A 16,474-nucleotide genomic window follows, 5' to 3' on the forward strand; every position below is an offset into this window, starting at 1 on the left:
GATAAGTGATGAGGAGTATCTTTTCATGTGTCTGCTGGCCATCTGGATGTCTTTTTTGTATATTCAATTGTAATTTTGATAAACATTGCTGCATTTCCCTCCTAAGGAGTTTTATCGATTTATACTCAAAAAAGAAATAAATGAAAGTCCCTATTTTCTCAAAACTTTACCAACACAGTGTATTGTCAAACTATCCCTAAGTAATTTATCAAAGTATCTTTTCCACATATGTACATTCTCTGTCCAAGAGAAGCTCTGATAAATGGGATTACTTTCACCTCATGAGATACTCATTTACTTATTAGTGGTGCCCCTCTGATCACACACATACCATTTTCTACCTTTGTGACCTTCTCCTGCTGTGTATTTTGGTGGGTCCTGATATGCATGGCCCTCCATCCATCTTATCAAATGCTGAACTAAGCAGCATCTATCTCTAAATAGGCAAAAGGCTCTGCCCAAATTTGGGGAAACATTTAAAACTAGTCAAAACTGAGGATTTTGGCTCAAACTCAAGATGAGAAGAATAAACAAACCCTGCCCAAATGGAATCTAGTTCTGATATGTTCCTGCCTTTCTAATTAAAGCCAAACGTTTGAATATTTCCTAAATTACCTCTGAAATTCACTGCATTATTTTGACTTTTAAAAGCAGACAAACATATTTACATTGTTAATAGATTTAGTTTAACACATGCTCATTTTTCAGTTTGTCATGGGGTATCATGCATGACTCTCCACTGTGGCCAGCCTGATGAGCTGATGGACTTTGAGGGACTGACTGATAAATCTGCCGCCGGGGCTACACATTTACCAAAGAATTACGGGAGCCACAAGTGGTCAGAATACCCTCTCACACAAAGTTTTGCCATTATTTTTCTCCCTGACAATGATATAAGGGAGCCAGGGAAAAAGATCCAGGATATTAGTCATCAGTTAACATCAAGAGTACAAAAAGTGAAATCTTCTTACTTGACCATATTTCAAAATACAATCCCAAACATTTAAGCAGAATCCACTATAGGTGTTATCCCATTCGATTTCTCCAATTTGAGGTGAATGTAACTATTCCCATTCCTTAAGTTAGGAAATAAAAACTCAGAGACGATAACTGAATTTTCCCAGATCACCCAGCTAGGAAGAAACAAGCCTGTAAGGTACCTGAATTAGTCTAATCTTCAATGATCTCAGAGTAAATCTCCATGATTATTAAGTTTAATAATTCTATCAGTAATGGATATTTCTAAATTCAAATGAGTTTAAAATTTTATGAGGCTATCTAATGCCTCGAGAACAGCGTCTATGGAGGCTGGGAATTCCAGAAAATAGGAGCTAAAAAGGTTAATTTATTCTGACAGCAGGATGATTAATACAAGGTAAGATTACCTATCTCTAATTAACCTAGTCCATTATTGAGTTCTTAACAATAGCAGGAATGTCACTCAGAAAGAATTCAGCTGAGAAAGTTTGAAGACAGTACCGCTCTGGGAATGATAATCATTATATTTGTTCACCATTGGGAATGCTTAAAATCATCTTCATATTTAAGCCAGAACCTAAAATACTTCTTTATTCAAACCTCTGTTAAGGGGACTATGAGGCATAAGATTAACAAGTACATTTTAACATCTATTTAAATTTTAAAAACATCTTTCAAAGATCTTACAGGGAAATCTGTTTATTGTTTTTAAATCAATGCCAATCCTACTTATTATATTCAAAGCCTTACTAATAAAAACAGCTAAAGTTAAACATTATTACTGAGTTATATTCTTGACCGACTAATGATTTAATAATAGGCCTAACTCCTCTCCCTCACTCTGACCCCCATTTTATACTCGCCATATTCCAACAGGAAATCAGACAAAGCAACTATAATATTATTCACTAACAGTATTTCTGATGCCCTTAGAAAATCAATGGTGCTCTAAACATACCTAACTTAAATCTTAAGCACTGAAAAAATTTGGTTCGCCATATCCTGTGGGTTACTTTGTGGGGTTTTTTTTTTTCTTTTCATTGTATAAGGCAAAGTCAAATAAGAATGAAGGGTATCATTTACTTTAGTTTTGTGCTCTAATAATAGAATGTTGAATGGGATTTTTCTTATTGTCTTGGAATTGGTTATTCTGACTAAAAAATGATGACAAAATCGTATAAGGATTCCATACTTTTAAAGGCCTCTCCAGGCGTCTGGGTGGCTCAGTCAGTTAAGCATCTGCCTTTGGCTCTGGTCACAATCTCAGGGTCCTGGGATTGAGCCCTGCATTGGCTCCCTGCTCCGCGAGGAGTCTGCTTCTCCCTCTCCCTCTGCCTGCCACTCACCCCACTTGTGCTTGCATATGCTCTCTCTCTCTCTCTCTCTCGAATAAATAAATAAAATCTTTAAAAGAATAATAAATAAAGCCCTCTCCAACCGCTGGGGCCAAAAGCCTTCCTGAGGACTCATTCAGAGGCAAAGGAACCACCTCTCCTATTCCCAACCCACATGTCACCCTAAGTGGGCAGAAAAGTACATCCCCTCAACCCACCAGAAGCCAAGTGAAGAGAGAGGTCCAGTGAAATACAGAATGTGAGTACTGGCAAGGCAGAAAAATTGACAGCCTACTACTTAGCTAAATATTAATGTCAGAGAACTAGAGACCAATTTGAAGCTGCCTTCAAAGTACAGTGAGCCCCCCATGAGGGAATCTGGCAGAGAACCTGACCTATGTCTTTTAGAATTTGGGAACATATCTGAACACCAAGAACTGTGTCTTCATCTTTTCTGGAGATTTTGAAGGAGAAGTATGTGCTGGCTGAGCCCAGGAGAGAGGGACAAAACGAGACCATGTTATAGGGAATTTAAGAAAAACGTGGAGAAAACTTCCAACTTGTTCCCAGTCTCCTGATCTATCAGAAGGTGCAACGGAAGACCTCCGTGTTTGACTCAATACAAAGGAATACAGAGGAGAGAGGGGAAAGCCCAAGCCCTAGGGTTACCTGAAAGCTTGCTTCCTATGGGAGGTGGAAAGTGGACTAAAGGCGGGACTAAAGGAAGACATGGGTGCCTCCTCCGCCATATCCTCCAAGGTGAAGTTACACAATGCCAAAAATTGCACAGTTACGAGGAGACTACCACATCCTCAGTGACCACCAGCAGCAACAGAGTCATGCACTTTCTTCTGGGTAGTGGTATTTCCTCATCTCCAATAAGCAACCCCTGCCATCTCTCATATTCCTCCTCCCCAGCAGAGGAGTTGTTAGATGCTAGTAGAGGGAACTGAAAGGATTTTATTCGAATCACATTTGAGACTGGATTTTTACACTGGAGTGAAATTAGTTTGGTTTTGCTTTTTTTTTTTTTTTTTTAACAACTGAACGCTGTGAGAAAGATGTGGAATATGCCCAAGAAATTGTCTTGGGAGATTTCTACAAAGCACTACTGGGAATTGTGATTGGAGAAAAATAAAAACATTGTGTTAATATTCACCAAGTAGAGTCTACTCAATAAAACTGTTTACACTAAAATGCTGACTTTCTAAACCAGGCTGGGAGGGATTCTGGGGGAGGGGAGATAAAAGAGGGCCACACATTGCCTCAAAAATAGCAGATAATGAAAAGAACAGTAACAAAAAAACAAGTCAATTCTTTAATGCAGGAATTAGGAAAGGAAATTTTAAAAGAATAAAAAAATCATTCAGATTTGATCTTATTATATAAGTTGAAGACACATACTTATTTACCTATGTCTTTGTTAAAAGGAGACATTTTTAGGGGTACCTGGATGGCTCAGTCAGTTGAGCGTCTGATTCTTGGTTTCAGCTTGGGTCGTGATCTTGGGTTCATGATATCAGGGTCGTGAGATCGAGCCCGGGGTGCAGCTCTGTACTCAGCGTGAAGTTTGCCTGAGATTCTTTCCCCTTCCCCCTCCTTCTGCTCCTTCCTCCGGCAAATAAATAAATAAATAAAATCCTTAAAAAAGAGAGAGAGAGAGACATTTTTAGTAAAACAAACCTTGGATTTGTATTAAGACCTTCAAGCTTTCAATGTACTATTTTGAATTTTACCTTAGGAGCAAAAAACCAAACTCTATTCACATTCATATCCAAAGTGTACATGACAGATCTGAACCACAGCAAATGTTCAAATCATGACTTTTAAATCATTCTGATGAAGGACAGCTGGAAAAGAGCCAGGCAGGGGCCCTTGCCCTAAGAGGAAACTACCCTTGAAAGGATTTTACACCCACCCTTAAAAGGATTTTACACCCACCCTGGAAGGAGCCCTCCACCCTTTCCCCATGTAATAGATGAGAAAAACCTGATTGGATGACAGGCTCATGGTGAGTTAATCAGATCAAAACAGCCTGCCAACAAGATCATAAAAACCCCTAGACTTAGAAATTCTGGTGGCAACCCTCTCAGGTCCCCTCCCTCTTCAGGAGATTTTTGTACTATCGCTTTACTATCATTCAATAAACTTTGTTTTGCTGCCCACCTCTCTGTCTGGTCTACCTCTTCATTCTTCGAAGCGGCACGACCAAGAACCAGAGCACTGAAGGAAAAGAAATCCTGTAAAAATTCTATTATCACCCACCCACCTCTCCCTTTTGCTTTCTTATCATCACATTCATTGAAGATATGAGGGAGGGGAATAGTTTTAAATATTTTTACAAGGTACATGTATTATTTTTGTAATTAAAAAATAAAAGTAAAAAATGATTAACATTCTATTCACCTTTCTCTCCATATGAAATTATGCTTCATCCTACATAAATTCAGTAACACACATGCAATCTACCAATGCTGAAGATCTCTTGTTTTGGACACCAAAAGCATCCATTCTCCTTCTTCTCTGAACAGTACTTTTGTTTTTCTTTAGGAACTACTTCTATCCCATTTCATGCCTTCTTGGTAGAACCCTTAATCTCCCGGTCAAGGAGGTGAACACAAGACCCAAGCCATTTAAACTAAGGTTTCTTCTTGGTATCTGAATCCTGAGCCGTAACATAAGAACAGATGATAGCAGAGCTGATTCATTCCAGTACTGGTCACCTGAAGAGGTTTCCTGTTACCTACATCAAAGCCACATGCTTCCTGTATTTCTAAGGCAGGATGGTTCAGCCTGAGATTTAATTCTGTGAGCTACCCAATATACTCATAACAAATCCTTCCCCTCCCTTCCTCTATGCAAATACCCTTAAGTTAGAGTTGGTTTCTGATTCCTTGGGACCAAGTCACACAAGGACCTTGAGACAGGCCATTGACCCACCTACTGTCTTTCTTCCAGACCCCTCCTCCCTTCCTTTATTTTCTTAATAACTATTCATTTCAACATTTCAATATTCAACATTCATTTCCTTCACATCAACTCTCTCTACCCAGTATCTTCAACTTACTTGTGCCGTGTTTTTCTATTTAACTGTTTGCCTGATAAAAACTGCCTTCTCCACTCCTAGCGCTGACACTTGCTGGAGAAAACACTACAACCATTCAGGTGGGTGTCTCAACTCATTTTCAGTTTCAATTCTCAGATCTTCCATAATACTCAAAAATTTGTGTTTGTGTTGTGTTGCTCATTTCACTTTCTCATTCTCTACAGTGATTTCAAAACCCTCTCCACTTTCCTCAAACCTCCAACTAAATCACTCCTCTCAGCAATCTGCACAGAGAAACTAAAAGTCATAAGATAGAAAATCATTCCTCTTCCAGCCAGGAAATTCTCAAACCAATCTGTATTTGAGCCATTCTCTCCCCCCATTCTACTGAAGTGGGACCCTGATCTTTTCTCACACTTAAAATTAATCCTGTCTCTTCTAATTCTTTAAATTTGCCCTCAGATTGGCATCTTATCAAAAACAAGTCTTTCCTGAATGAGTGACCTTTTAGCTACCGCTTTTTCTTTTTCATTCACAACTAAATTGAAATAATAGCGTATCTGCCCTTCTTGTGGAAGGAGTTGGAAGTGGGGAGCCCACCTGATGCTGGGTAAAAATGTCTCCACACAAAGGTCAGTACAGTATAGAGAGGCCAAGCCTGAGTAGGGGGAGGATTTGTTCACATAGAAGGGCAGTCTGATATGGATGATAGAGCCCGCACAGGGGAATAGTGCACCTACAGAGGAGAGGGGATGGCAAAGGAAAGAAGAGATTGATTACACACAGAAGGACTGGGAAAATAAGTAACCCAATTAGGCCAATGGGAGCCAGGTTTCTCAGCAACAAGGAAGGGGGTTACATATATGGAAAGGGAGAAAATTAGAATAAACCCTGAGGTGCTAGATTAAAACTAATGCTATCAGTATACATTCACGGTTTAATAGATGGATAGATAGATGAAATGCAAATGTCTGGACATACATTCATACATACAGGCATATATATCTTAGCTTTCTCCACTGAAAAACTTTGAAGCACCACACTCCAAAACCAAAGAACACACCTAGCACCCAGACTTTGTCTTCTAAATGTTATTCTCCATTTAATGTTATTCAGGGCTAAAATGGCTAATTCCAGGGCTAGGGTAGGGAAAGTACAAGATGACCTTGCTCATATCTTATGCCAGAAAGAAAGAAGTCAAAAAGTAATAGAGGGGCACCTGGCTTGCTAAGTGAGTTATGCATCTGCCTTCGGCTCTGGTCGATCCCAGGGTCCTGGAATCAGGCCCCACATCAGGCTCTCTACGGGAGTCTGCTTCTCCCTGCGCCCCCCCCCCCCCCCACCGCTTGTGCATGCTCTTTCGCGCGCATGCGCTCTCTCTCTCTCTATCAAATAAATAAATAAAATCTTTAAAATACAAAAAGTAATGGAGACATGTCAAGAGAAAACATAAACCACCTCAAAGGGCTTCCAACTAGCTAAACTGGGAACAATTTGAATACCAAGATAAATGACAGTAACGAATTAAGACCTATATTAATTACTAGTACTATAAATAAATGAGTAAATTGAAAGTTTAACGAGTAATGGCCTATTTGCAAAGTCTTAAAGAACTTCCCTACAAAATACTTACTAATTACCAACAGAGAAAAAAAAACTAAATAATTGAGAATCCTAAGGGACACATCCTTAATCAACTGAGCATTAATAATAGAACAAATCAAATCTCTGTGTCATCTGATAGGATTCAATGAGGAGAAAACAGCATCACTTTTGAGGTATTCCTCTCAAAATCTATTAATTCAGTCTTTTTCAAAGGAATGAAAGACCAAGTGACCATCTTCACAACTCTCTCAAGAATAAGACATAATTAACACCATTCCAGTTATACTGAAAGAAGTTAAATTTTTCATACAACAGATACCCTAAGAGTCTAACTCTCTGTAGTTGGAAAAGGCCCAGAGGTACATTCTATAAAATAACTGCTCTGTAATCTTCAAAATGTCAAGGTCATCGAAGACTAGAAAAGATTTTATTGCTGCTGCCAACTGAAAGAGACTAAAGAGATATTACAACTATATGCAACAGGTGACTCTATCCTTCTGTTTCAAAGGACAGGATTGAGATAAATGGCAAACTTGATTGGGATTTGAGGATCAAATGGAAGTTATGTATAACGTCAATGACTTGATTTTTATGATCGTATTATAGTTATGTAGGCAAACGTCCCTACTGGTAGGAAATATATAGTAAAGTATTCGGGAGTGGTGGAGCACCATACTGGCAAGTTACTTTCAAAAGGTTTGGGGGAAAAAATAGTCTGTGTACTATGCCTACAAATTTTCTATACATTTTTTATTGTTTCAAAATTTTAAAAATCAATAAAATTAAAAATGAACAAATATAAAACTGAACAAAAGTAAATTCATCATAATCCTCACTCCTCCCCATATTCCACATCTTAGTGAATGGCTCCACCATTCACTCAAGTTGTTAATCCAGAAATCCAGTGTCATCCTTGACTTCCCTTCCCTCCACTACAATATACATCCAATTAATATGTCTCCCTCTGTACCCATATCTAATTACACACCAAGTTCTAATGATTCTACATCCTAAATCTCTCTTAAACTTAAGCCATTTCCCTTTAGTCTAATACTATCCAATTCTGACCACCATCATCACTACCCTGTATTTACTGAAATAGCCTCCCAAAATAATCTACACATTTCCTCCAACCATTTTCCAATATCAGTCTCAGTTATTCCAAAACATAAATTTGTTCATGTTATTCCTTATAAAAATCCTTCAATGTTCTTGAAGACTTCTAGAATGAAGACCAAATTCCTTATACTGCCACACATTCTGGTGGTTGTTTATTTCTGTTGTACAAACATGGTTAGTATTGGCCTCCGTTTCAGGCTCAATAGCGTCCCAACTAGGACAACGAATCATAAGTTCTGTTTAGTTCACGAGATTGATCCTGACTTCCTTCTCATCTCTAGTGAACCTCAAATCTTCTGGGAAGGCTCTGCCTGAGCACTGGATCAGGATTTAATACTTTGCTAGAGGTTCCTAACACTATGCTAGTCCTATTAGTAACATATACCTATTGCACACATGTCTTTATTGTAACTATTTGCTTATATTCTCCCTTAAACAGTAAATTCTGTAAAGGTAACTTTGCCACTTGGGGTGTGACCTTGAGCAAGCTACAAGACCTAAGCCTCGGTTTCCCCATCTGTAACAGAAGATAATTGCTTTATTGGTATGATCAAATGATATAAAGCAGGTAAAGGTTTAGCCCACCATATTCACCACTTTATGTTTTAAAATTCTGTAAATAGTTGAAAGCATTTTTTTCCTCTAGGGCTCCTTAAAATCGTCTTCTTTTCATAGCCAATCTTTTGACTTTTTTTTTAGGTACTCTACTTATCAAGCAGTGATAAAGACTGTTTCTTCTTAACATAAATATAACAAGTCTCTTCACGATAGTTACTTTTCATTCTATTTATTTGCTTTTTTTTTTTTAAGATTTTATTTATTTATTTGACAGACAGAGACAGCCAGAGAGAGAGGGAACACAAGCAGGGGGAGTAGGAGAGGAAGAAGCAGGCTTCCAGCAGAGGAGCCTGATGCGGGGCTCAATCCCAGAACTCCGGGATCACGCCCTGAGCCAAAGGCAGACACTTAACGACTGAGCCACTCAGGCGCCCCTATTTATTTGCTTCTTTAAAAAAATATATATATATAGTCTAACAGAAAATTATCTTCTGAGAAATGAGATAATACCAGACTATTAGCACTGCTCAGGCATGCAATATTTCTTTCCTCTCTGTCCTAGTGAGTAAATACCTATCAGTCCCCACAGCAAACTCTACACATAACACTGTATGGTAAACACAGTATATTTATAAGAAAATATCCTTTTAAGATATTATAAAACGATGAGGCCTAAGTACATAAATTTGTGGAATGCAATGTTTCCATCATTTAAATAGTTCTTTATTAATAACTAAACATTGTTGGAGGGGAAAATTGTCCTATTGTAAAAAAAGAATAACAATTCAACTAATTAATGGGCCCTACAATGACAGATTGTACATTGTATACAATACACTCAAAACTCTTTGGAGTCCCATAATTGTGAAGAAATATATGTGGGTATTTTCTAGCTCTCTTAAATGGTCTTCCTTTTACAAATTTTAAACTAAAAATTCTGACTGCCAGAGGTAAAGATTTAGAATTACATGATTGTACATTTCTACTCACTGACCACACTCTTTTTCTAAATTTAACTATCACATTTTGCCTTTGTTAATTGTACCATTTCACCATTGAGCTCCTTTATTTAATAGAATATGTAAGATAATACATTAAATACATCCCTAGAAGGAAAATTAATTTACCGGTTCAGAAGTTAAATTTATATAAACACATTTAATCCACAGCTACTCAAGAAATAAAACAAATAAGCAAAGGCAGGGGGGAAGAGAGAGACAAACCAAGAAACAGACTCTAAACTATAGAAAACAAACTGATGGTTGCCAGAGAGGAGGTGGCTGGGGGGATGGGTGAAATAGGTGATGGGGACTAAGGAGGGCACTTGCTGTGATGGGCACCCACTGATGTATGGAAGTGATGAATCACTCTATTGTACATCTGAAACTAATATAACCCTGTATGTTAACTAACTGGAATTTAAATAAAAACTTTTAAAAAATGTAATCCACAATTTTCTGCTTTCTTACAAGAATCCAGAACATTTTATCACATTTCATTCATAAATCCACAAAATTGTTTCTCTACAGCAAATAACATAGTATTTTCCATCTAATTATTTCACTGATTTTAAAAATAAAAGTATATTTGAAAACATATCCAAATCATTTTTAAATAATATAGATTTATAGTCACCAGGTTTTCACATACCCAACTGTCAAATTTACCAAACTTACAAATGAAAAAGTGTTTGTCTTCAGAAATGCTTTCAGTAGTAAGCTTCTGCACAGCAAAGGAAATAGTCAACAAAACAAAGAGGCAACCCACAGAATGGCAGAAGATATTTGCAAATGACACTACAGATAAAAGGCTCGTATCTAAGATCTATAAAGAACTTCTCAAACTCAATACCCAAGAAACAAATAATCAAAACAAAAAATGGGCAGAAGATATGAACAGACACTTTTCCAATGAAGACATATGAATGGCTAACAGACACATGAAAAAATGTTCAACATTACTAGCCATCAGGGAAATTCAAATCAAAACCACATTGAGATACCACCTTACATGAGGGAGAATGGCAAAAATCGACAAGGCAAGAAACAACAAATGCCAGTGTTCATAGCAGCATTGTCCACAATAGCCAAACTGTGGAAGGAGCCAAGATGTTCAACAGACAAATGGATAAAGATGTGGCCCATATATACAATGGAATATTACTCATCCATCAGAAAGAATGATTACCCAACATTTGCATCAACATGGATGGGACTAGAGGAGATTATGCTAAGTGAAATAAGTCAAGCAGAGAAAGACAATTAGCATATGGTTTCACTCATTTGTGGAACATAAGGAATAGCAGGGAGATCGATAGGAGAAGGAAGGGAATAATGAAGGGAGGTGTAAACAGAAGGGGAAGTGAACCATGAGAGACTATGGACTCCAGGAAACAAACTGAGGGTTTTAGAGGGGAGGGGGGTAGGGGGATGGGCTAGCCCAGTGATGAGTATTAAGGAGGGCACGTATTGCAGGGACCACTGGGTGTTCCACGCAAACAATAAATCATGGAACACTACATCAAAAACTAATGATGTACTGTATGGTGACTAACATATAATAAATAAATAAATAAATAAATAAATAAATAAATAAAGTAAAAAAAGAAATGCTTTTAGTGATTTTAATTTCTAAGACAGACACCACCTACATATAATCTCCATATATATACAGCAAATAAAATATTACAAAATCACAATCTTTGAAATAAACCTTTCTATGACCTACTTGTAAATCTGCTCAGAACACTTTTATTAAATGTCAGCTGTGTCGGGCACCTGGGTGGCTCAGTCTGTAAAGCATTTTCCTTCAGCTCAGGTCATGAGCCCAGGGTCCGACTTCTTCTTGTCCCTCTGCCATTCCCCATGCTTGTGCCCTCTCTCTCTCTGTCAAATAAATAAATAAAATCTTAAAAATAAATAAATAAATAAATAAAATGTCAGCTGTGAAACCATGTTAAAAATACAGAAAGCAATATTGTAAGTTTCATTTAACTTCCCCAAATTCTAACAGTCAGGTATTTTGCTCTCTACTATAGCACACAATAGCATTTTTCCTAAGCAATCAAAATTTGTTCATTAGTTGTAAATAATGTACCAAGTATAAGTACAAAAATGCCAAAAGGTGATATATGTATTTTTAATATGATTACTACTTTAAAACCATAAAACTTTACTTTAGCAAATACAGCAATCTCTATTTATTTCAACAGGGATTAGACAATACATCATGATGATGACCTTGAGGCAATCAGCGCACATTTATAAAATGATGGTTTGAACTTTTATTTTTAATTCATCAGTCTCATGTGCTTTCATGTGGGTATCTGGAAAAACTTCCCATAAGATTCTACAATCGTATAACAGAAAATACTTTAAAGATCACATTCCTTTATCAATTTATCACATATTAATAATCATTTACTGAGTGTGTATTATGTACCACGCACTATGCTAAGTGAGTGATATAAAAATGATTAACACTTGAGCCCTAGATAAGACATGAAGTGTATCCCTGAGAGGTCTGTAATATTATGGAAGAGACAGTAAAATAAACCAAATAAAATACTGTTGAGAAGTAGGTTTTCAAAAGGTGCTGTGAATAAGGAAGAGAAGCATATAATCCAAACTAGGGGAAGGAGGTTACAGAAGCCTTCTTGGAGGCTTATTGATAAATAAGCCTACTGCATGGCCTACTGATTAAGAGCATAGGTTCAAATCCCAGTACTATCTTTTATTAGCTGTATATGAGTTTGGGCTAATTACTTCATCATTCCAAGCTTATTTCCTTGTTTATAAGATGGATATGATAGTATTTACCTCACAGTGCTGTGAAGAGGACCAAATAAGATAATGAGTAGAAAGCACAATGTCTGCCATAAAATATGCTAGTATTCTGGTTGTTATAAAGACAACCTCTTTCACTCTCTCATCCTTCTCTCTCTCTGTCATCCTTCTCTGTCCCCATATCCATCAGGAGACAGATCTCTTGCCCTTCACCCTCACACCACTCTCTGATGGGTCTTTCTTACCCATGTTTTGGTGATTTTCCCATAGTTCACTTAACCAGCTTTGTCCTCTAATGACTGGCCACCACTGTCTCCGACCCAGCAGCCAACACCTCCTTTCATTTCATATCATTTCATTTGGAGTGAACATCACTTCAGAGACAGACTGAAAAAAAAAAACAATGTGATTAGAACACAAAATCATTGAGGTTCGTGAAGATGAGAAAGTGTAGCAGTAGAAACAAAAAGAGCATTGTCTTTTGTTCTTTCCCATATTACCCTCTTTAGGATCATGACTCTATTTTACAATCATTCTTTCCCTTCAGCAATCTCCCACTGGCCACTTGTCTATCAAGTGACTGTCCCTTAAAGGTTCTTCTCTCCTTCCTCTTCATTTGCAGAAAGACCTAAGAGAGGGGGCCAGGTCAGTTCAGAGTCTTCTTACACATTCACCTTTCCGAGGACTTCTAGCAGGTTTCACCAAAAGAAATTCAAATGATAGCAAAAGATAAGAATAAATGAAAAATTAAAGTTAAAATGCTTCTCCCTATTCAAGGGGCCCTCTGGTAGACATGAAGTGTTCCTTATTTGTAAGAGTGTAAAAGTTTTGATTTGAATATTAAAATTATTACATAAAATGCAATCTACTCTGGCTTCCAAATTTTGCCTTTAACCCATACCTTACAAAATTATTTTGGCTTTACCAAAGCATTACTCCTACTTTCTAAAGACCAAGACAGATTATATTATTTCAATTTGTAAATTATTCATGACTTAATTCTGTTCCTCACTGCAGACACTTTGCTTTGTGCATCTTTACAACAGCATGTGCAGTTCATGTCTACAAAAATCTTCATATGTTTCAAAGTCCAAAATATTAAAGCAATCAGATTCTCCACAGCAAAATAATTTCAAATTCATACATGACTACAAAAATCAATTACCAATGAATTATATCAATTACATATCAATTTGGGGCAGAAAATTTCAGTTGCCTCATGTTTCCACTGAAATGTATTGATTTAAGTAGTTAATACATGAACTAAAAAAAAATGTTCATGTTGCAAAAACAAAAAATATAAAACCAATTGCTGATTAGCCACATGTGAATTTACTAAGACACAGATTGAATGTGTGATTTAAAGTTTAGCTATCATCTAACCTGTTTCCTGACCCTGAAACAAAAGGTCATTTGAAACACTTAGAATTCTGGAGACACTGAATCCCCAGCAAAATTTTAAACTTAAATTGCCCCTCCTCCTTACAGATTTTCCCAACAAACACTTCCTTGTCACAGCTACTTCTTCAAAGCGGTAGCCAGTAAAATTCCTCAACAACAGGAAAAATAGTAACATAAAAACTGAGCTGCTTCAGATGAATGACAAGCAATAATTCTCTCATACAGTTTTTAAGTTATGATAGCATAAATACAATAATTAACGATAATAAACAAACCTAACTTTACATAGCAGACCCTTGGAAAATGCTTCCATTAAACAGTATTGAAAAAATAGTGACAGTAAACAACAAGTTTTGGGGTTTTTTTGTTTGCTTGTTTGTTTTTTAGAGAGGGAGGGAGAGAGGGAGAGAGAAGTGGGGTAGAGGTGCAGAGAGAGGGAGAGAGAGAATCTTAAGCAGGCCCCACACCCAGCATGGAGCCAGATGCTGGGCTCAAACTCACAACCCTGAGATCATGACTTGAGAGGAAATCAAGAGTTGGACATTTAACCAACTGAGCCACCCAGGCACCCCAAGTTTTAGGTTTTAAAAATCACCAATAATAATGATCCTCTTCATCAATAGGAAAAATGTAGATGACTGGAAAAACAACATTCTCTAAATAACATATCAAATATGAAATCCCAGTTCGCATAATATGAATTTGAGGTAAAAAACTGAGAACTGGTTGCATTCAATTATACTTTGCCACTAAAACTCAATATCCATCAGAAAATATTTGTTATCATAATTAGATTTTTTTTTTTTTTAACCCTCATCACATAAAGTTGTGCCTGGTCAAAAGTCATAAAATAGTTCAGAAAAGAAACTTAGCATTGGGGCACCTGGGTGGCTCAGTTGATTAAACGTCTGTCTTCAGCTTAGGTCATGATCCCCAAATCCTGGGATCAAGCCCCACATCTTATAAATATATAAAATCTTATAATATATAAATCTTATAAGTAAATAAAACCTTTAAAAAAAAAAGGAACTTAGCATTTCTGATCCTTTCCATAGGCCCAATGCCACTCAGGGCTGGATAAATAAACTTTACCAAATCATCTAACTTAGCAGGACCTACGTGTTACAAATTCATTCAAGAGATTTTTCCCTTGAAGCCACTAATCAAATCTGTGGTCAAAAATGTTCTAGTGATATGAAACATTGTCTTTGCTTCACAGGCAATGATTTTCTTTATCAGTTGTACACCTAGATGGAAATGTAACAAAATGTTAACAGTGGTATCTCTGGGTGTATAGAAGTATGGATGACTTTATTTTAAATCAAGAAATCAAAAATGAAAGATTAATCGGTGTTCACATAATACATATCACACTATATCTTGACGTGGGAAATTTGGTACTGAATTTTATGATGAAATTCACCACACAGTTAAATGTCCATTAAGTATGAAAAATATAACAAACATACCATATAATTACCAAATATAAAAAAACCTCACTCATTTTACTAATAATATACCAAATCTTGCCTCCAGTCTCCACACCAAAGTCATTGTTGCATTTTGAAGATACTAGAGTTAAGTCAGAGGCACCTGAGTGGCTCAGTCTGCTAGTATCTGCCTTCAGCTCGGGTCATGATCTTCGAGTCCCGGGACCAGGCCCCACGTAGGGCTCCCCGCTCATCCAGTGTCTGCTTCTCCCTCTCCCTCTGACTCTTCCCCTGCTCGTGATATCTCTCTCTCTCTCTCTCTCAAATAAATTTTTATAAAAATCTTGAATAAAGAAAGAATTAAGTCAGAGTTTAAAAATCTTGAAATAAAAAATTAAGACAAAAAAAACAAAAACAAAATGCCCCTAGTTCTACAGTATTTAAGCCTATTGTTAGCTGAAATAAGGATTAACCATGGATTTCATATTTTTTTTTAAAGACTGCTCATATGGTTTTTTTTACAACCATACACCAAAACTTTCAGTTGAGATGGCTTGCCTTTTTTTTTCAATAATAATATTGAGCATTTTGATATGTGAAAAACTTCAGACTTGGCAGTAATTTTTACATACCACATCAATATTAAATATCTTGCTAGTGATGATCATTTGTCAGTTTTAGACAAAGTTCTTGAGATTGAGTTTAATCCTTTGTACAGTAAATGCAAAAGCCGTTGGATTTCAAATCCAAGAAACAAATACCGTAAAGACATTTCTATTTAAGCTCTGACAAAGCTATAAAAAAGGGAAGGAGGTGCTAGTTACTCTGTCTACTTGGAATTTTATTCAGTTGTGCCAACTGAGTCTAGTAGAAGGGTTAGAAGAAGGGAAAGGAGATAACAGCAGTGGGATGTTGTTCTGGGCACAAAAAGCAGCATGTAACTTCACATTGGCAACAGCGAGACAGGCTAACAAAGGGGACAGAAGATGTACTTGACAGGAGTATAGAGAGCTGGAGGCAGATGAGTAGGAGGAGATGGCATATGAGACGTAGGCTGGGGTGCAGTAGGAAAGAGCCTTGGTGGTAAAGATGAATAGCTTAAACTTAGAGCAAAATACAATAAGGGCCTAGTGAGACAAGTCCAGAAGACCAAGATAACAGCTACAGTACAACATTTCAACTTATCTAAAGGGCAGATTTTTAGACAAGGAGTTTTGA

At 36.9% G+C, this 16,474-nt stretch overlaps 1 long non-coding RNA gene across 11 annotated transcripts in view; it reads right to left on the reverse strand.

Moving 5' to 3' along the window:
- The window catches only part of LOC103672165, a 337,318-nt gene that overhangs the window by 318,291 nt on the left and 2,553 nt on the right, over positions 1-16,474 (reverse strand). For all 11 annotated transcript variants that reach the window (XR_005832420.1, XR_005832425.1, XR_005832423.1 and 8 more), the window contains exons 2-4: positions 12,671-12,812; positions 11,368-11,525; positions 3,762-3,953 (exon numbers count right to left, since the gene is read on the reverse strand). This is a non-coding gene — a long non-coding RNA (uncharacterized LOC103672165). The remainder of the gene's footprint in view (positions 1-3,761; positions 3,954-11,367; positions 11,526-12,670; positions 12,813-16,474) is intronic.

The sequence above is a fragment of the Ursus maritimus genome, unplaced genomic scaffold (genome assembly GCF_017311325.1).
Source record: "Ursus maritimus isolate PB19 unplaced genomic scaffold, ASM1731132v1 scaffold_5, whole genome shotgun sequence".
NCBI lineage: Eukaryota > Metazoa > Chordata > Mammalia > Carnivora > Ursidae > Ursus > Ursus maritimus.